The sequence below is a fragment of the Halichoerus grypus genome, chromosome 10, assembly GCF_964656455.1.
Source record: "Halichoerus grypus chromosome 10, mHalGry1.hap1.1, whole genome shotgun sequence".
Taxonomy (NCBI): Eukaryota; Metazoa; Chordata; class Mammalia; order Carnivora; family Phocidae; genus Halichoerus; species Halichoerus grypus.
In genome coordinates, this window is record NC_135721.1 from 75,605,677 (window position 1) to 75,628,661 (window position 22,985).

Consider the following 22,985-nt stretch of genomic DNA (forward strand, 5'->3'; position numbering starts at 1 on the left):
GTTTAAGTCTTGATCTATTTTGAGTAATTTTTGTATATGGTATAAGGTAAGGGCCCTATTTTGTTCTTCTGCATGTGGATATCCAGTTTTCTAAACACCACTTATTAAAAAGACTGTCATTTTCCCATTGAATTATCTTGGCACCTTTGTCAAAAGTCATTTAACCATATACAAGGGGGTTTATTTCTGGTCTCTTTATCCTATTCCTTTGGCCTAGATGTCTGTATTTATGCCATTACCACACTGTTTTGATTACTATAACTTTTATATGTTTTTTTTAAAGATTTTATTTATTTATTTGACAGAGAGAGAGACAGCGAGAGAGGGAACACAAGCAGGGGGAGCGGGAGAGGGAGAAGCAGACTCCCCGCCGGGCAGGAAGCCCGATGTTGGACTCGATCCCAGGACCCTGGGATCATGACCCGAGCCGAAGGCAGACGCTTAACCGACTGAGCCACCCAGGTGCCCCGTAATATGTTTTGAAATCAGGAATGTGAGGCCTCAAATCTTGTTCTTCTTTTTCAAGGTGGTTTTTGGCTATTCAGGGTCCCTTGAGATTTCATATGAATTTTAGGACAGATTTTCTAGTTCTGCAGAAAGTGTTCTTAGGATTTTGATAGGGATTGTGTTGAAACTGTAAATTACTTTGGTGTTATTGATATATTAATAATATTAAGTCTTCCAACCCATGAACATGGGATGTATTTTCATGTATATGTCTTTAATTTCTTTTGGCAATGCTTCGTAGTTTTCAACGTACAATCATTTCACTTCCTTGGTTGAGTTAATTCCTCAGTATTGTACTCCTTTTGATGTTACTATAAATGGAATTGTTTTTGTAATTTCCTTTTCATATTGTTCATTGTTAGTGTATAGAAATGCAACTGAATTTTGTGTTTTGACTTTGTATCCTGCTATTTTCCTGAATTCATTTATTAGTTCTAATAGGGTTTTGTTTTTTTTTTAATCTTCAGGATTTTCTGCATGTAAGATCATATCATCTGTGAACAAAACTAATTTTATGTCTTCCTTTCCAAATTGGATGCATTCTTTAAAAAAGTAGGCTCCATACCCATTGTGGAGCCCAATGCTTGAAATTACAACCCTGAGATCAAGACCTGAGCCAAGATCAAGAGTCGGATGCTTAACTGACTGAGCCACCCAGGCATCTGCTTTTTCTTTTTCTTTAAAAGATTTTATTTATTTATTTATTTATTTATTTATTTATTTATTTATTTATTTATTTATTTATGAGAGAGGGAGAGAGCGAGCAGTGAGGAGGGGCAGAGAGAGAGAATCCCAAGCTGACTCCACACTGAGCATGGAGCCTGACATGGGGCTCTATTTCCCAACCCTGAGATCATGACCTGAGCCTAAACCAAGAGCTGGACACCCAACTGACTCAGCCACCCAGGCACCCTGTTAAATGCTTTTTCAGCATCAATTGAGATGATCATGTGATGTTCTTCCTTCATTCTGTTAATGTAGTGTATTACATTGATTGATTTTTATATGTTAAACCATCTTTCAGTCCAGGAATAGATACCACTTGGTTGTGGTGCATAATCCTTTTAATACGCTGTTGAATTCAATTTGCTAGTATTTTGTTGAGGATTTTGCATCAATATCATTTGGGATATTGGTTTATAGTTTTCTTGTAGTGTCTGTGTTTGGCTTTGGTATCCAAGTAATGCTGGTCTCAGAATGAGTTAGCAACTGTTCCTCTTCAATGCTTTGGAAAAATTTGAAAAGGTTTGGTGTTAATTCTTCTGTAAATGTTTGGTAGAATTTACTAGGGAAGCCATCTGGCCCTGGGTTTTCTTTTTGGGAGATTTTTGATTACTTATTCAATCTCCTGACTAATTATAGGTCTATTCAGATTTTCTATTTCCTCATGATTCTATCCTGGTAGACTTTGTATTTCTAGAAATTTGTCCATTCTATCCAATTTATTGGCATACAAGTATTTATGATACTCTCTTACAGTCCTTTTTATTTCTGTAAAATTGGGAGTAACATTTCCTCTTTTATTTTTGTGGTAGTTAATTTGGTTCTTCCCTCTTTTTTCTTTGTCAGTCTATTTATCTCTGTTCTAGTCTTTAGTATTTCCTTACTCCTGCTAGATTTTGTTTTATTTCATTCTTGTTTTCTAGTTAAAGTACAAATTTAGGTTATTGATTTGAAACCTTTCCTCTTTTTTAATGTAAGCATTTCCACCAATAAATTTCCCTGTTACCATTGCTCTCACTGCATCCCATAAGTTTTTGGCATATTCTCATGGAATTGGGCAGTTGTTGCTAGTAAATTGCAAGCTCTGCAGCTAGATACATGACTGTTACATCAGTTTGAAGTTTGTTCCCTTGTCAAAAGTTTAACTCTGGTAGAAGTTTGGCCTCACATTCTGGTGTTTGGACATCGATTAGCTAGGATATGTCTGGTCAAAAAGACCTTGGTGGCAAGCCAGATGCCTTATCACACCTCACTAGAGGAAAGGTGGCTGTTCTAAGCTCTGCCTAGCTGGTCAGGTTGGAGACACCAGGGATCTGTCTTTGACTACCAATGACTCCTTCTAGCAGCACAGCTGCCATTGTGGTCTTACCCCATCCTGTCCTCTCAGCTTCACCATGGGCTGTTCAGGTGGTAACATTTTGAACTGAGGGAGAGCCAAGGAGCTTCTGACCAGACATAGCTGTTTGTGATCTTGGGGCTGTGGGCTTGGCCTAAACATCACATTACTGCTTGGTTTCAGGTTGGACACTGCCAGGCACCTAATGCTTGACCTCTGTTTAAAAGAGGGACTTCAGGGGCGCATGGGTGGCTCAGTTGGTTAAGTGACTGCCTTCGGCTCAGGTCATGATCCCAGGGTCCCGCGATCGAGCCCCACATCGGGCTCCCTGCTCGGCTGGAAGCCTGCTTCTACCTCTCCCATGACCCCTGCTTGTGTTCCCTCTCATGCTGTCTCTCTCTCTCTGTCAATTAAATAAATAAATAAAATCTTAAAAAAAAATAAAAGAGGGACTTCAGGTTCTTTTCAGCTTATTGCAGGAAGGAGTTACACTAGTCCAAGTTAAAAGCAGACCCCAAATGGTTACAAACCTATAAGCTGTGAGGTTTTTAAACTTGTGACAAGGGACAGAAGGGAAATTCTACTCATTGCAAAGAAATTCTCACTTAAGCTTCTGTGAGCCAGAAGCTCTTTTTTTTTTTTTTAAAGATTTTATTTATTCATTTGAGACACAGAGATACAGAGAGAGAGAGAGAGAGAGAGAAAGCATGAGCAGGGAGAGAGGCAGAGGGAGAGGGAGAAGCAGGCTCCTTGCTGAGCCAGGAGCCTGATGTGGGGCTCGATCCCAGGACCCTGGGACCATGACCTGAGCCGAAGGCAGATGCTTAACCATCTGAGCCACCCAGGCGCCCCTGTGAGCCAGAAGCTCTTAAAACCCATGAACCCGTGAACCTTCAGCTGGTCATCCTTAGCTGGTCCATTCTCTAGGAGGAACTGGCATGTGTCCTTGTGCCAGTCACCTTGTAGCTGAACTACTTTATATTCTGGGTGCTCAATTACAATACCATTGCAGGAGGGGGGAAAAGATGGCAGAGGAGTAGGGGACCCTATTCCAACCAGTCCCCAGAATTGAGCTGGATATCTACCAGACCACTCTGAGCACCCACAAAATCAGCCTGAGATGTAAGAAGATCTGGATCTCTACAAATAGAATATCACAGGCGGTTGGTTTCGAGGTATGAAGCGGGGAGCCGTGATTCCACGGGCAGATATCAGAGGATAAATGGCAGTGGGAGGGTGCCTGGCCGTGGGGATCCTACACCGCCGGTGAGCCACAGCCTCACACGCTGGGGATGGGGCACAGACTCGCAGACCAGTAGCAGTGGGGCAAGGACTTTAGGGCAGCCCCCTGACGGAAACCCAGAGCGGTGGGGGTCATGCGTGAGAAGTGGGAGCGGCTGGCGGTGTTAGAAGCACAAAGGGCAGAGACGTGCCCCGACCTGGAGGCAGGACTGGGAGCGTTGAGGAGGGGCGCACAACCCAGGACACTGCAGTTTATAGCAGCACGGACAGAAATGGAGATAGTGTGGCCCGGACAACTCACTGAAGAACAGACTGTGATCTCTCTGCTCTGAGGCAGAGGGTTGGAAATGGTCTCTTCTGCTCTGACTCTCGGAAGAGACACGGAAAGCCACCAGGGAAAGCCGCCAGAGAACAAAAGCCCCAAAAAACCGGTTTTCACTGAGCCCATCCCCCGCCACAGGGGGGCAGGGCAACTCTGCCCAAACAGGGTTGCCTGAGTAACAGCGTGGCAGTCCCCTCCCCCAGAAGACAGGCTGGGAGAACAAGAGGCCAGCAACCCTAAGGTACCAAGAAAACAGGTGCACCTTGCTTGGGTTGTGGTCAATAATTTGGACTCTATACATTCCCTCAACCACCCCTCAACAGAATGACTAGGAGGAGGAACCCCCAAAATAGGAAAGACTCAGAGATTATGACTTATGCTGCAGATTTACAAATGGATGCAGATATAACCAAGATGTCGGAGATGGAATTCAGGCTAGCAATTGTGAAGACAATGGCTAGAATGGAGAAATCAATTAATGGCAACATAGAGTCTCTAAGGGCAGAAATGAAAGCTGAATTGGCAGAACTTAAAAATGCTATCAGTGAGATCCAATCTAATCTAGATAATGGAACAGCTAGGGTAAGTGAGGCAGAAGAACAAATTAGTGACCTGGAAGACAATTTAATAGATAAAAAGGGAAAAGAGGAGTCCAGGGAAAAACATCTCAGAATCCATGAAAATAGAATCAGAGAAATAAGTGACACCATGAAGCATTCCAATGTCAGAATTATTGGAATCCCAGAAGAGGTGGAGAGAGAGAGAGGACTAGAAGATGTATTTGAGCAAATCGTAGCTGAGAACTTCCCTAATCTGGGGAATGAAACAAACATTTGTGTCCTAGAGGCAGAGAGGACCCCTCCTAAGATCAAGGAAAACAGGCCAACACCCTGGCATGTAATAGTAAAACTCGCAAATCTTAGAACCAAGGAGATCATCTTAAGGACAGTTAGGGGGAAGAGATTCCTTACATACAGAAGCAAGGAACATCAGAATAATGTCAGACCTATCCACAGAGACCTGGCAAGCCAGAAAGGGCTGGCAAGACATATTCAGGGTACTAAACGAGAAGAACATGCAGCCAAGAATACTTTATCTGGCAAGGCTGTCATTTAGAATGGATGGATGGGGAGATGCAGAGCTTCCAAGACTGGCAGAAGCTGAAATAATATGTGACCACTAAGCCGGCCCTGCAAGAAATATTAAGGGGGGGTTCTACAAAAGGAGAAAGACCCCAAAAGTGATATACAACAGAAATTTACAGGGACAGTCTATAAAAACAAGGTCTTCACAGGCAACAAGATGACAATAAATTCATATCTTTCAATAATCACTCTAAATGTGAATGGCCTAAATGCTCCCATAAAACAGCACAGGGTTGCAGATTGGATAAAAAGACAGGACCCATCCATATGCTGTCTACAAGAGACTCATTTTGAACGTAAAAAATACATCCAGACTGAAAGTGAAGGGATGGAGATCCATCTTCCATGCCAGCGGACCTCAAAAGAAAGCTGGGGTAGCAATTATTATATCAGACAAATTAGATTTTAAACCAAAGACTGTAGTTAGAGGCACAGAAGGACACTATATCATTCTTAAAGGATCATCCAACAAGAAGATCTAACAATTGTAAACATCTACACCCCCAACATGGGAGCAGCCATCTACATAAGCCAACTGTTAACCAAAGTAGTCCTATTGATAACAATACGTTAATTGTAAGGGACCTCAATACTTCACTCTCAGCAATAGACAGATCATCTAAGCAGAAAATCAACAAAGAAACAAGAGCTTTGAATAACACACTGGACCAGATGGACCTCATAGATATATACAGAACATTCCACTCTAAAACAACAGAAAACTCATTCTTCTTGTGCGCACATGGAACTTTCTCCAGAATAGACCACATACTGGGTCACAAATCAGGTCTCAACCGATACCAAAAGATTGAGATTATTCCCTGCATACTCTCAGACCACAATGATTTAAAACTGGAACTCAGTCAAAAGAAAAAATTTAGAAGAAATTCAAACACTTGGAAGCTAAAGACCACTCTGATCAAGAATGTTTGGGTCAACCAGGAAATTAAAGAAGAACTTAAACAATTCATGGGAAACCAATGAGAACAAAAACACATTGGTCCAAAACCTATGGGATACTGCCAAGGCTGTCCTAAGGGAAAAATACATAGCCATCCAAGCCTCACTCAAAAAATAGAAAAATCCCGAATTCACCAACTAACTCTACATCTTAAAGAACTAGAGAAAAAGCAACAAACGATGCCTAAGCCACACATTAGAAGAGAAATAATTAAGATTAGAGCAGAGATCAATGAATTAGAAACCAGAAACACAGTAGAAATGAAACTAGAAGTTGGTTCTTTGAAAGAGTTAATAAGATCGATAAACCACTGGCCAGACTTATCCAAAAGAACAGAGAAAGGACCCAAATTAATAAAATTATGAATGAAAGGGGACAGATCATGACTAACACCAAGGAAATAGAAACAATTATTAGAAATTATTATCAACAACTATATGCCAATAAACTGAGGAATCTGGATAAAATGGATGCCTTCCTGGAAGCCTATAAGCTGCCAAGACTGAAACAGGAAGAAATTGACAACCTGAATAGGCCAATAACCAGTAACGAGATTGAAGCAGTGATCAAAAACCTCCCAAAAAACAAAAGTCCAGGGCCTGATGGATTCCCTGGGGAATTCTACCAAACATTCAAAGAAGAAAGAATACCTATTCTCCTGAAGCTGTTTCAAAAAATAGAAACAGAAGGAAAGCTCCCAGATTCATTCTATGAGGCCAGCATTACCTTAATCCCCAAACCAGGCAAAGACCCCATCAAAAAGGAGAATTTCAGACCGATATCCCTGATGAATATGGATTCCAAAATCCTCAACAAAATCCTAGCTAATAGGATCCAACAATACATTAAGAGAATCATCCGCCACGACCAAGTGGGATTTATCCCCGGGATGCAAGGGTGGTTCAACATTTGCAAATCAATCAGTGTGATAGAACACATTAATAAGAGGAGGGAGAAGAACCATATGGCCCTCTCAATTGATGCAGAAAAAGCATTTGACAAATACAGCATCCTTTCCTGATTAAAACTCTTCAGAGTATAGGGATAGAGGGAACATTCCTCAAGTTCATAAAATCCATCTGTGAAAAACGCACAGCGAATATCATCCTCAATGGGGAAAAGCTGAGAGCCTTTCCCTTAAGATCAGGAACACGTCAAGGATGCCCACTCTCTCCACTATTGTTCAACATAGTAATAGAAGTCCTAGCAACAGCAATCAGACAACAAATAAAAGGCATTCAAATTGGCAAAGAAGAAGTCAAACTCTCTCTTTTTGCAGATGACATGATATTTTATGTGGAAAACCCAAAAGACTCCACCACCAAATTACTAGAACTCATACAGGAATTCAGTAATGTGGCAGGATACAAAATCAATGCACAGAAATCAGTTGCTTTCTTATACACTAACAACGCAACTGTAGAAAGAGAAATTAGAGAAACGATTCCACTTACAATAACACCAAAAACCATAGATACCTCGGAATAAACCTAACCAAAGAGGTGAAAGATCTATACTCTAGGAACTACAGAACACTCATGAAAGAAACTGAAAAACACACAAAAAGATGGAAAAACATTCCATGCTCATGGATCGGAAGAATAAACATTGTTAAAATGTCTATGCTACCCAGAGCAATCTATACCTTCAAAGCCATCCCGATCAAAATTCCAATGACATTTTTCAAAGTGCTGGAACAAACAATCCTAAAAATTGTATGGAATCAGAAAAGACCCCGAATCACCAAGGAAATGTTGAAAAAGAAAAACAAAGCTGGGGGCATCACATTGCCCGATTTCAAGCTATATTACAAAGCAGTGATCACCAAGACACCATGGTACTGGCACAAAAACAGACATATAGACCAATGGAACAGAATAGAGAGCCCAGATATGGACCCTCAACTCTATGGTCAAATAATCTTTGACAAAGCAGGAAAAAATATGGAATGAAAAAAGACATTCTCTTCAATAAATGGTGCTGGGAAAATTGGACAGCCACATGCAGAAGAATGAAACTCGACCATTCTCTAACACCATTCACAAAGATAAACTCAAAATGGATGAAAGACCTCAATGTGAGACAGGAATCCATCAAAATCCTAGAGGAGAACATAGGCAATAACATTTTTGACATCGGCCACAGCAACTTCTTTCAAGATACATCTCCAAAAGCTAGTGAAACAGAAGCAAAAATGAACTTTTGGGACTTCATCAAGATAAAAAGCTTCTGCACAACAAAGGAAACAGTCAACAAAACTAAGAGGCAACCCACAGAATGGGAGAAGATATTTGCAAATGACACTATAGATAAAGGGCTGGTATCCAAGATCTATAAAGAACTTCTCAAACTCAACACCCAACAAACAAATAATCAAGTCAAAAAGTGGGCAGAAGACATGAACAGACACTTCTCTGAAGAAGACATACAAATGGCTAATAGACACATGAAAAAATATTCATCATCATTGGCCATCAGGGAAATTCAAATCAAAACCACAATGAGATACCACCTTATACCAGTTAGAATGGCCAAAATGGACAGGGAAAGAAACAACAAATGTTGGAGAGGTTGTGGAGAAAGGGGAACCCTCTTACACTGTTGGTGGGAATGCAAGTTGGTACAGCCACTTTGGAAAACAGTGTGGAGGTTCCTCAAAAATTTAAAAATAGAGCTACCCTGTGACCCAGCAATTGCACTACTGGGTATTTACCCCAAAGACACAGATGTAGTGAAAAGAAGGGCCATATGCACCCCAATGTTCATAGCAGCAATGTCCGCAATAGCCAAACTGTGGAAAGAGCCGAGATGCCCTTCAACAGATGAATGGATAAAGAAGATGTGGTCCGTATATACAATGGAATATTACTCAGACATCAGAAAGGATGAATACCCAACTTTTACATCAACATGGATGGGACTGGAGGAGATGATGCTAAGTGAAATAAGTCAAGCAGAGAAAGTCAATTATCATATGGTTTCACTTATTTGTGGAACATAAGGAATAGCATGGAGGACATTAGGAGAAGGAAGGGGGGAGATCGGAGGGAGAGTTGAACCATGAGAGACTATGGACTCTGAGAAACAAACTGAGGGTTCTAGAGGGGAGGGGTGTGGGGGGACAGGTTAGCCCAGTGATGGGTATTAAGGAGGGCACGTACTGCATGGAGCACTGGGTGTTATACAAAAACAGTGAATCATGGATCACCACATCAAAAACTAATGATGCATGGTGACTAACATAACATAATAAAATAAAATAAAATATAAAATAAAATAAAAATAACATTGCAGGCAACTTCCTTCTTAAATGCTTTCACTTGTTTCTTTTTTTATCATAATCATCAGTGATCCCTTGGAAAGTAGTATGGGTCTTCCTGCCATTTCTCTGTTGCATTCTTATACGGATAAAATCCTCAGTGCCAGCAGGAAGCAGATCATCACTTTTACTTGCATCAACAAAGGGGTTGAAAGAGTGGAGGTTCTGGATAGCAGACATAATATGATTCCTTTTCTTCAGTAGAAACGGCCTGTGGAAGGAGGCGGTGGGGGAAGGTGGACTGGGGGTATGGAGTGTGCAGGAGCCAGGGGGCAAAAGGGAGAGGCTGCTGTCCTCAGTGGTGGCTTAGTGACTGGAGCTTATTTTCATTTTTGTTTATCTCAAGATATTTTGTAATTTCCTTTTGGACCCGTTTGTTGTTTAAGAGTGTGTTTTTAAATTCTCACATATTAATGAATTTTCCGGTTATTTTTCTGCTGTTGATTTCTAGTTGCATTCCCTTGTGACCAAAAAAAAAAAAAAAAAATCTTTGCATGATTTCAATCTTTTTATGTTTATTAAGACTTGCTTTGTGTCTACATATGGTCTAACCTAGAGAATGTTCCATGTGTACTTGAGAGAAATGTATTCTGCTATTGTTGCTGTTCATTGGAGTGTTCTGTATCTCTCTGTTAGGTTAAATTGCTCTACAGGGTTGTTCAAGTTCTCTACTTTCTTATTGATAAGCTCTTTGCCTGGTCTTTCTATTATTGAAAGTGGGATATTGGGGGTGCCTGAGTGGCTCAGTCAGTTGGGCATCTGCCTTCACCTTTGGTTGTGATCCTAGGTTTGTGGATCGAGTCCCACATTGGGCTCCCTGCTCAGCAGGGAGTCTGCTTCTCCCTCTCCCTCTGCTGCTTGCTCTCTCTGTCTCTGTCAAATAAATAAAATCTTAAAAAAAAAGAAAGTGGAATATTGAAATCTATACTATGATTGTACAGCTATCTATTTCTCCCTTCAGTTCTGTCAATGTTTCGTATATTTAGGAGTGCTGATGTTTGGTGTGTATGTAGTTTTTTGAGTTATAATTGACATGGTACATTAGTTTTAGGTGTACAACATAATGATTCCATATTTGTATATATTGCAAAATGATCACCACAATAAGTCTTGTTAACATCCATCATCATACATAGTTACAATTTTTTCTTGTGTTGAGAACTTTTAAAATTTAGTCTCATAGCAACTTGTGAATATAGAATGCAATATTATTAACAATAGTCACCATGTTGTACATTCCATTCCATGACTTTTTAATTTTATAACTAAATTTGTAACTTTTGACCCCCTTCACCCATTTTATCCACTCACATCCCTGGACAAACACCAATCTGTTATCTGTATGAGTTTATTTCTTTTTGTTTTTTATTTATTTTATTTTAGTCTTTTTAGATTTCACTTGTGAGATCATGTGGTATTTTTCTTTCTCTGACTTATTTCACTTAGCATAATACCCTCAAATTTCATCCATGTTGTCACAAATGTCAAGATTTCCTTTCTTTGTTTGACTGAATAATATTCCATTTCGTGTGAGTGTGCACGTCTGTGTGTGATAAATCTCACATTTTCTTTATCCATCCATCAATGGACACTTAGGTTGCTTGGTGCATATATATTTATAGTTATTATATATTCTTAGTGAGTTGACCCTTTTGTTACTATATAATGTCCTTTTTGTCTTTCTAACAGTTCTGACTTAAAGTCTAATTTTTCTGATATAGTCACCCCTGATATCTTTTGGTTACCTTTGTCTGATAACATCCTTTCATTTTCAACTTATGTGTGTCCTTAGATCTAAAATGAGTCTCTTGTAGACAGCATATAGTTGGATCCTGTTTTTTTTTTTTAAATATCCATTCTACAAATTTATATCTTTTGATTGAGGAGTTTAATTTAAAATAACTACTGATAGGGAAGTATGAATATTTGCCATTTTGGTACTTGTTTTCTGTATGTCTTATAGCTTTTTTGGCTCTCATTTCCTTCATTACTGCCTTCCTTTCTACTTGGTTGATTTTTGTAGTAACACATTTTGAATCCCTTATTTCCTTTTGTGTATATGCTACATATATTTTCTTTGTGGTTACCATGGGCATTATATGTAACATCCTAAAGTTATGGTAATCTATCTTAAATTGATGCCAACCTAACTTCACTTGCTCACAAAAAGCTACCCCATTACAACTCAGCCTCTCTCTCTCTCTATGTTATTGATGTCACATATTACATTTTTACATATTGTGTACACATTAACATAGATTTATACTTACTTTTGTGCAGTTGTCTTTTAAATATTGTGGAAAATAAAAAGAGTATAAAACAAAGTTATAATAATATTGTTTCATTATATTTGTCTATGTAGGGATGCCTAAGTGGCTCAGTTAGTTAAGTGTCTGCCTTCAGCTCAGGTCATGATCCCGGGGTCCTGGGATGGAGCCCTGCGTTGGGCTCCCTGCTTAGCAGTGAGTCTGTTTCTCCCTCTCGCTCAGTCCCTCTGCCTGCTGTGCTCTCTTTCTCTCTTTCTCTCTCAAATAAATAAAATAAAATAAAATATAAAATAAAAAATAAATCTTAAAAAAATATTTGTTCATGTATTTACCTTTACTGGAGGGCTTTATGTTTTTATATGGCTTCAAGTTACTGTCTAGCATCCTTTCATTTCAACTTGAAGGATTCCCTTGACTCTTTCTTATAGGGTAGGCTAATGGTGTAGAACTCCTTTCACTTTTGTCTGTATGAGAATGTCTTACTCCTTCCTCTTTTATTATTTATTATTTATTTATTTATTTATATTGAAGTATAGTCGACATACAGTGTTTCAGGTATAAAACATAGTGATTCAGCAACTCTGAATGTTAGTCTGTGCTCAGACAAAGGGTAGCTACCATCTGTCACCATACAATGGTATTACAATATCACTGACTATATCCCTTAGGCTGTACCTTTCATTCCCATGACTTACTCTTTCTATAAGTGGAAGCTTGTACCTCCCAATTCCCTTTACCTGTTTTTTCCATCCCCCTACTCTCTTCCCTTCTAGCAACCATGTGTTCATTCTTGGTACTTATAGGTCTGTTTCTGTTTTTTTTTGTTGTTGTTGTTTTTGTTTGTTTTTCGTTAGTCTTGTTTTAGATTCTACCTGTAGGCAAAATCATATGGCATTTGTCTTTCTCTCTCTGGCTTATTTCATTTAACATAATACCCACTAGATCCATCCATGTTGTTGCAAATGGCAAAATCTAATGTTTTGTTTTTTGTTTTTTTTACAGTTGAGTAATATTCCATTGCATATATATAGATACACCACATCATTATTCATCTATCGATGGGCACCTAGAGTGCTTCCATATCTTGGATATTGTAAATAATACTGAAATAAACATATGAGTGCATATGTCTTTTTGAAATAGAGTTTTTATTTTCTTTATGTAAATACCCAGTAGGGGACTTACTAGATCATATGGTATTTCCATTTTTAGGTTTTTGAGGAATCTCCATACTGTTTTCCACAGTTTGCATTCCCATCAACAGTCTTTGTCCTAAAGTCTATTTTGTGTGATGTAAGTATTGCTACTGCAGCTTTTTTTTTTTTTTAACTTCCATTTGCATGGAATATCTTTTCCTGCCCCTTTAGTCTGAGTCTGTATGTGTCTTTAGGTCTGAAGTGAGTCTCTTGTAGGCAATATATAGATGAGTGTTGTGTTTTTATCCATTCGATCATCCCATATCTTTTGAGTGGAGCATTTAGATCATTTACATCAAAGTAATAATTGATATGTATTTACTTATTGCTAGTTTGTTAATTGTTTTCTGGTTGTTTTTGTAGTCTTCTCTGCTCTTCTTCTCTTCTTCTTTTCCTTTAGGATTGATGATTTTCTTAGGTATAATGCTTGTATTACTTTCTCTTTATTTTTTGTGTATTTATTATAGGTTTTAGTTTTACCATGAGGTTCATGTATAACACTTTAAATGTGTAGCAATCTATATTAAGTTGATGTTCACTTAAGTTCAAACACATTCTAAAAGCACATTTTTACTCCTCTCCCTTCATGTTGTGGGTATATGATGTCATATTTTACATCTTTTTATTTTGTGAATCCCTTAACTAATTTTCACAGATATAATTTTACTATTTTGTGTTTTATCCTTCATATTAGCTTTATAAGTGATTGATCTATTACTTTTACTATGTGTATGCCTTTGCCCATTAAATTTTTTCCTTTCATAATTTTCTTTTTGTTATTGTCTTTTCCACTTAAAGAAATCACTTTAGCATTTCCCATAATCCTGGTTTGGTGTGATGAACTGCCTTAACTTTTGTTTGGGAAACTATCTCTCCTTCAGTTTTGAATGATAATCTTGCCAGGTAGAGTATTCTTGGTTGAAGGTTTCTTCCTTTTAACACTTTGAATACCTCATTCACTCTCTTTGGCCTGCACAGTTTCTGCTGAAAAACCAGCTGATAGCCTCATGGTGTTTCCCTTGTATGTAGTTGTTTGCTTCTCTCTTGCTGATTTCAAAATTCTATCTTTATCTTTAAGCTTTGACATTTTAATTATTATGTGTCATGGTGTAGACCTGCTTTGGTTCATCTTGTTTGGAACTCTCTGTGGCTCTTGGACCTGGACATCTGTTTCCTTTCTCAGGTTAGGGAAATTTTCAGCTATTATTTCTTGAAATAAGTTTTCTGTCTTCATTCTTTCTCCTTTTTCCTCCGAGACCCCTATAATGAGAATGATTGCTTAATGTTATCCAAGAGATTCCTTACCCTATTGTCATTTCTTTTCTTTATTTCTCTTTACCTCCCTCCTTATCTTCCTCTCTCTCTAGCTTGGGTGCTTTCCATATCCCTGTCTTCCAGATCATTGATCTGTTCTGCATCTGTTAATCTACTACTGAATCCCTCTAGTCTATTTTTCATTTGTTACTGTTAAAAGTATTGGTTATAAAGATGCTAGCTGGACTTGAGAAAAGAATGGATAAACCCTTTGTGAGAACAACAAAGGGATATAAAATATTAAATAGAACTCACATTGGGGCTGCCCTGGCAAAGTGGCTGAAGCTGAAGCAGGTATGGCTTGGAGTACCCTCTGCGGATAGTACCCTGGTTGGATGGCTGGAGCTGCAGTAGGTGTGGTTCAGGTGGTTCTGGGCACCCTGTGTTATGGCCACCATGGCAGGACAGCTGGGACTGAAGCAGGCACAGGACAAGGGTTCCTGGGGCAAGCCACAGCAGGGTTGTTCTGGTGGGATGGCTAGAGCTCAGGTGGGTGCAGGCCAGAGGGTCCTCTGCAAGGGGTGCCCTGGTGGGACAGCTAGAGCTGAAGTTGGTGTAAGCCAGGGTTGTCCTGATGTGTGCTGCACCAGGCAGCCTTGGTGGGACAGAAGGAGTTGGTGCAGGCACTGATGGGGTGCCTGCCTTGGGGGAACATTTAGAGCTGGTGTGGTGTAAAGGCCTTGGGCTTGCTGAGGTGGCAAGGCAGCTAAAGCGTGCAGACTTTGCTCTCATCTGTACCATCAAGGTGAAGGGGGAATGTAAATAATGGTACTCACCAGCACTTTGAACCCAGAGAGAGTTTCAGTAGTTCCCTACTGTTTGGCAGTTGCTCTAGGGTTAGTAAATGTTTTTCCTTCACTTAAAGTCTAGTTGCCATTTAAACCACTATTTTTTAGCTGGGCCCCAAGTCAGGCAAATCTGTGCAAAGTCCCTTGGTCCTATCCTCTTCTACTATAGTTTATAGCATTGCGGGTGGGGTTCCCATTGTTACTGGTTCTCTGTCTCTCTAGCCATTCTCTATGTAGTCCCACTATCCTTGTTGTGTATTGGCTGTTCAATAAGCCCTCAGTTCTTATTCAGGAGAAATTACTCTTCATGTAGGTATAGATTCAATGTACCCATGAAAGGAGGTGAATTCAGAGTCTTCCTATGCCATCATCTTGTATCCTCTCTCATATTTGAAGGACCATTTTGTTGGATATAGAATTCTCAGTTGCCAGTTATTTTTCTCTCAACACTTTAAATGTATCATCCCATTGCCTTCTGGCCTCCAAGGTGGTTGCTGAGAAATCTGCTGGTCGTTGTCCTCTTGGGGACTTCTTGTATATAAGAAGTCACTTTTCTCTTACTGCTTTCAGGATTCTATGTCTTTTGACAGTTTGATTATAATGTGTCTTGGCGTGGGTTTCTTTGGGTTAATCCTTCTTGGAATTCTTTCAGTGTTTGGATTAAAAAAAAGATTTATTTAGAGAGAGGGGAGAGGGGCAGAGGGAGAGGGAGAGAGAATCTCAAGCAGACTCCTCACTGAGTGTGGAGTCTGACACAAGGCTTGATCTCACAACCCTGAGATCATGACCTGAGCCAACATCAAGAGTCAGATGCTTAACAGACTGAGTCATGCAGGTGCCCCAGCTTTTTGGATTTTTATATCCATTTCTTTCCTCAAATTCGGGAAATGTTCAGCCATTATTTCTTCAAATAATTTCTTTGTCCCTTTTGTTCTCTCTTCTTCTGGGACTTTCATAATGTATATATATTGATCTGCTTGATGGTTTCTCATAAGTTCCTTAGGCTCTGTTCTCTTGATTATTTTTCTTTTTGTTCTTCAGATTCAATAATTGCATATAACCTGTCTTCAAGTATCCTGATTTTTTCTTCTGCCTGTTTAAGTCTTCTTGAGTCTCCTTGACCTCCTCTAATGAATTTTTCAATTTAATTATTGTATTTTTAGTTCCAGGATTTCTGATCGGTTAATTTTTAAAAGTTTATTTGACATATAATTGACATACAATGTTATATTAATTTCAGTGTATGGCATAGTGATTCAACAGTTCAATATACTACACCATGATAAGTGTGATCACCATACAACATTAATACAACATTTTATATTTCCTATTCTGTACTTTCCATCTCCTTGACTTCTTTATTTTATAACTGCAAATTTGTCCCTCTTAATTCACTTTATCTATTTCTCCCACCCCCAGCCCCTTCCCCTCTGGCAACCACCAGTTCTCTGTATTAATGGAGTGCATTTCTATTTTTTGTTTGTTTGTTCATTTGTTTTGTTTTTTAGATTCCATATATAAGTGAAACAATATATTTTTATTTCTCTATCTTATTTCACTTGGCATAACACCCATTAGGTCCATTCATATCCCAAAGACATACAAGTGGCCAATAAGCACATGAAAAGATGTTCAACATCATTGATCATTAGGGATAGGCAAATTAAAACCACAATGAGATAACACTTCAAAAAAAAAAAAAAAAGAAAAACAATAACAAATGTTGGAGAAGATATGGGGAAATTGGAACAGTTATATATTGCTGGTGGGGATGTCAAATGGTACAACTGCTTTGCAAAGACAATTTGGTAGTTCCTTAAAAAGTTAAACACATTTACATATGACTCAGCAATTCTACTCCTAGATAATACCCAAGAGAATTAGAAACATATGTTTAACAAAACACTTACATAAATATATTATGTGCGCAGCAGCATTATTCATAATAGCCAAAAAGTAGAAACAACCCAAATGTCCAACCACTGATGAATGAAAAAATGTGGTATATCCATACAATGGAATATTATTCAGCCATAAGAAGTAATGAAGCACTGATATGTGTTACAACGTCTATTAACCTTGTAAACATTATTCTATGTGAAAGAAGCCAGACACAAAAGGATTTATATTGTATGATTCTATTTATATAATATATCAAATGTAGGCAGATCTATAGAAACAAAGTAGATTAGTGGCTGCTCAGGGCTGGGGGTAGGAAGTGACAGCTAATGAGAATGTTTTTTTTTTTGGCAGGGGAGAGTGATGATGAAATGTTCTGGAATTATAAATGCTTTTTAAAATTGGAGTATAATTGACATATAATATTATGTTGGTTTCAGGTGCACAACATAGTGATTTGATAATTATATACATTATGAAATGCTAACTATGATAAGTGTGGTTACCATCTATTACCATACAAACTGACTGTATTATTGATTATATTCCTTATGACTTATTTATTGAAATTTTCTGGAATTAGATAGTGATGATGATTGAATCACAATGTGAATATACTAGAAATCACTGAATTGTACACTTTAAGATGGTTAAAATGGTGAATTTTATTTTATGTGAATTTTATCTAAAAAAAGAAATGATGTCTGAAGACTGTCTATTGAACATAGTCTGCACTTGCAACCTGGTTACTTTTTTCCCCTTTGGCCATTGGATGACTTGTTGAGCCATCTGTTGTGACAGTGTCTGCTCTGTAGCATTTAAGACTCTGGACATGTCGTACCTGCCAACACTAGTGCAGATAATTGGGAGGAACAAAATGACTTTTTTTTTTCAGCGTTATGATATAGTGATTCAGTAATTCTGTATGTTACTTGTTGCTCATCACAATAAGTCCACTCTTAATCCTCTTCACCTATTTCACCCATCACCCCACCCACCTCTACTCTGGTAACCACAGTGTGTTCTCTATATTTAAGAGTCTGGTTTTTTATTTGTGTCTTTTTTCCTTTGTTTGTTTTGTTTCTTAAATTCCACATGGGTGGATCTATTCTGGAGAATGTTCCATATGCACTTGAAAAGAATGTGTATTCTGCTGTTTGATGATGGAACGTTCTGAATTTATCTGTTAAATCTATCTAGTCCAGTTGATTTTCTGTTTGGATGATATGTCCATTGATGTAAGTGGGGTATTAGAGTCTCCTACTATTATTGTATTATTATTGATTACTTCCTTTATTTTATTAACTGCTTTAAGTATTTGGGTGTTCCCATGTTGGGTCCATTAATATTTACAATTTTTATATCTTCTTGTTGGATTGTTCTGTTTATGATTATGTAGTGTCCTTCTTTGTCTCCTGTTACCATCTTTGTTTTCAAGTCTATTTTGTCTGATATGAGTATTGCTACCCTGGCTTTCTTTTCACACCCATTTGCATGATAAACCTTCTCTATCCCTTCACTTTCAATTTGCATGCATCTTTATGTCTTGAAATGAGTCTCTTGTAGACAGCATATAGATGGGTCTTATTTTTTATATCCATTTCGTCACCATATGTCTTTTGGTTGGAGCATTTAGTCCATTTATATTCAAGGTAATTATTGATAGGTATGTACTTACTGCCATTTTGTTCCTTGTTTTTTGGTTATTTTGTAGTTTTTTTTTTCTGTTCCTCTCTTCTGTTGCTCTCTTGTCTCATGATTAGTTGGCTTTCTTTAGAGATATACTTGGATTCCTTTTTCTTTAATTTTTGCATATATATTACTGTTTTTTGATTTGTGGTTACCATTTTGTTTGTATATAATGTCTTCTCCTTATAGTAGTCTATAGTAAGTTGATGGTCACTTAAGTTTGAACCCATTTTTACTCATCTCCCCCCATGTTTTAGGTATATGGTGTCATACTTACAAACCTTTATTTTGTGAGTTTTTTGACTGATTTTTATAGATATACTTATTTTTTACTGCTTTTGGGCTATTTACTTTCCTTACTTTTGTTTATGGTCTCTCCTTTCCATCCAAAGAGTCCCTTTTAACATTTCTTGCAGGGCTGGTTTGGTGGTCATGAATTCCTTTAATTTTTGTTTATCTGGGAAAATCTTTATCTCTCCTTCTATTCTGAATATTTTGAATGATAGCTTTGCTGGATAGAGTATTCTTGGCTGTATATATATTTTTTTCCTTTCAGCACTTTGAATATACCATGTACTCCCTTCTGGCCTGTAAAGTTTCTGATGAAAATCCGCTGATAGCCTTATGGGGTTTCGCTTGTATGTAACTGTCTTCTTTTCTCTTATTGCTTTTAAAATTCCTCTCTTTATCACTACTTTTTACCATTTTAATTACTATATATTTTGCTGTGGACCTCCTTGGGTTGATTTTTTGGGGGATCTCTGTGCCTTCTGGATCTGGATTTCTGTTTCCTCCTCAGATTTGGGAAGTTTTCAGCTATTATTTCTTCATGTAAATTTTCTGACCCTCCCCCCTTTTTTTCTCTTCTCCTTCTGGGATCCCTATATTATGAATGTTATTACACTTGATGGTGTTGCCAAGTTCACTAAGTGTATTCTCATTTTGCATAATTTTTTCCCTCTCATCTGCTCAGCTTGATTACTTTCCATTAGTCTGCCCTCTAGGTTGCTGATTCATTCTTCTGCTTCCTCTAGCCTACTATTTATTCCGTCTAGTATACTTCTAATTTCATTTATTGTGTTCTTCATCTCTGATTAGTTCTTTTTTATCTCTTTGTTAAGGGTATCACCATGTCTGCCACTCTTCTCAAGTCCAGTGAGTATTTTTATGATCACTACTTTAAATTCTCTATCAGGCATAGTGCTGATTTCCATTTTACTTAGGTCTCTTGCTGTGATTTTGTCCTGTTTTTTCATTTGGGACATAGTCCTCTGTCTCCTCATTTTGTGTCTAACTCTCTGTGTTTGTTTCTCTGTGTTAGGAATGTCATCTACATCACCTGTTCTTGAAAATAATGTCTTTATGAAGAAGAGGTCCTGTAGTGCCCTGAAGTGCAGTGTCCCTGTTCACCAGAACCTGGAACTTGAAGGATGTCTCCTCTGTGTGATGCACGTACCCTGCTGTTATAGCTGAGCCACTTTCTCCTTCAGTCCAGTCATCTGCAGTGGCTCTTTCTGCCAGTTGTGGGCAGTGTTTGGTCCCTCTGGTGTTAATGGGCCCCTCTGGGGATGCCTTGGGCTTGAGTTGAGTCAGACCAGGCATTTTCCAGAGATGCAGTAGCACCAAACTGCAGGGCACTTTCCCTGTTTTGTCCCCTGAGAAGCTTTCACTGGTGGGTGGGGCCTGCAGTCAGACCAGTTGACTGCCTCCAGCCCACTGCTGGGACCACAGTCTGACTGGTGTGTGTGGTTATCTTTCTCTCTTTCTGGGACAGGAGTCACTTTGGAGTGGTGGTGCTGGCCCCTTTTAGGGCTGCTTCCACACTTCCAGGCTTGTGGCACTGCTTTGGATGGGCTCTGGCCCAGAGCATTTTGGAGGGAGCAGATCCATGATATTTGGGGGGTGGGGGGCGGTGTGGTGGGCCATGGCATTAGCAAACTTTGCATGCCACAGCTTCTCTGTGGGAGTGGCCTTGCAGCACCAGGACTGAGGCAAGTCTGTCTGGTGGGGGTGGATCTGTCAAAGTGTGACCTGGAGGGATGGAGTGGCAGGAAGCTGTGTTAGCCAGTTAGGTAGCAAGTGTTGGCACATTGCTGGTTCCCACAGGTAGACATATGTTTATGCTGGGGGCTGGGTAGGGAGGGAAATGGCGCCTGCTAGCTTCTTCATTCCTGGAGGCAACTCCCAGTCATCTCTCTCCCTCCAGTACATGCTCTGAGATTATTATTATTATTTTTTTTTATCAGCCAATTACAATGTATGGATTTATTTAGATCCTCATGCAAAGAAACTATAAAATAACATTCGTGAGACAACTTAGGGAAATCTTTTAAAGTACATTAATGGTATTGTAGTTATTTTTTTTTAACTTCTTGTCTTTTAAAGATACATAGCAAAACATTTATATATGACATGACATATATGAAATTTGGGGATTTCCTTCCAAATAATCCCAGTCAGGAGGATAATACATAAAACAAGATTATCCATAAAATGATAACTGCTACAGCTGGGTGATGGGTATGTGAGAGACCATTATACTAATCTCACTGTTTTTATATCTGTTTCAAATTCTCCATGATAAGCAGCTTAGGGGGGAAAAACTTTCCTTGGCTGCCTACCAATCCCCATCCCATAAGTCTTATTTCCTCCAGCAGAATGATTTTCAATTATTTAAACCATTTCTCCTGTGACTTGAATTCCAGAATTTTCACCATTATAGTTACCCTCCTCTGGGAAAATCAAAGTCCCCCTTAAATACAATCTCCCAAATGTGGTCTGAACACCACAGAGGGACTATTATCTCCCCTAATCAAATTACTATCAGTCTATTGAAAACCTAGATTGTATTAAATGACTTGTTATTCATGTCATATGTTTGATTCAAATTGAGCTTACAGCCAACTGAAACCATCAAGTTTTATTCACATGAGTTGTAGTATATTCAGGGCCTCCATTTGTACAATTGATTTTCATTTTAACTGCTAAATTCCATGTTTAGTTTCAGCTTATCTTTCTGGCCTGGGGAAATAATAACAGTTGTATAAATACCAATAAAGAATAGAAGCTACTATTCATTGTTTTCTGGGTGATTATTTGGTCTTTATGAGTTAGTGAAAAGTAATTGCCCAGGTCTCACAGCTAGTAAGTGGCAGAGTTGATTCAAACCTTCAATCTTTCTAACTACCAAACCCGTGTTTTTATATTTTTGTTCTTGAGTGTCCTCTATAAATATTAGCTGTTCTCCCTGATGTCATTTGCGTACTTTTTAAAGATGTCTTCTTAGAAATCTTTGAATAAAATTGTTTATCAGAACAAGACCATAAGGGGGGCGCCTGGGTGGCTGGCTCAGTCATTAAGCGTCTGCCTTCCTCTCAGGTCATGATCTCAGGGTCCTGGGATCGAGCCCTGCATCAGGCTCCCTGCTCCGCGGGAAGCCTGCTTCTCCCTCTCCCACTCCCCCTGCTTGTGTTCCCTCTCTTGCTGTGTCTCTCTAGAATAGCTGCTTTCTTGCTTGTTAATAAATTTCAGTGGGTGTCCTCTGTCTTTTATAGTCCATCAGCATTTAGTTTTGGAAGTCAGAAGTCCAAAATCAGTATGTTGACAGGCTTGGTTTCCTTCATGGACTCTTGCAGATGGACACCTTTGCACTGTAACCTCACATGGTCTTTTCTCTGTGTGTCTGAACCCCTAGCATCTCTCCATGCTCTGAGATTATTAAGTAACTCTCCCTACTGTATGCCCTAGGCATTTCTTAAACTGCTGCTTCTACGCTGTATCTCCATGACACTGTTGTGCTGCCTCTTTAAGGGTGGGAACTCTGTTTCCTCTTGCCCTTCTGGTTCTCCCAGAGTTGAGCCTGCTGATTTTTAAAATTCCAGGTTTTAAGTCCAGCTGGTGTAAAATTCATGAATCTTGTAGAAACTTGTAAAAACTCATGAATCATGGCCCCTTTGGTTTTCAAAGCCAAGTGTTATTGGGATTCATCTTCCCCATGCAGGCTCCCAGTGTGAGGGTCTGTTTCTCTCCCTTCTCCATGCCCACAGTGTCTCTCCCTCCTGGGGATGGTCTGCAGGTCCATTTAGCTCCTGACTGTACTTCCACTTTGCCTACCCTCTTCGATGTGCCCTTTTTACATCTCTACTCAATTGTGGAGTTTGTTCTGCCAGTCTTTGGGTTGTTGTCTGGGTTATTTACACTGAAGTGAGTGTTTATCTCATTGTATCCATGGGACAAGGTGATCTTAGTGTCCTTGTACTCTGTCATATTCCCCAGAA

At 38.9% G+C, this 22,985-nt stretch overlaps 1 pseudogene; it reads right to left on the minus strand.

Annotated features, from left to right (window-relative positions):
* Window positions 1-1,644: 1,644 nt before the first annotated feature.
* On the minus strand, window positions 1,645-9,735 carry LOC144379368 (eukaryotic translation initiation factor 1 pseudogene; annotated as a pseudogene).
* Between the last annotated feature and the right edge of the window lie 13,250 nt (window positions 9,736-22,985).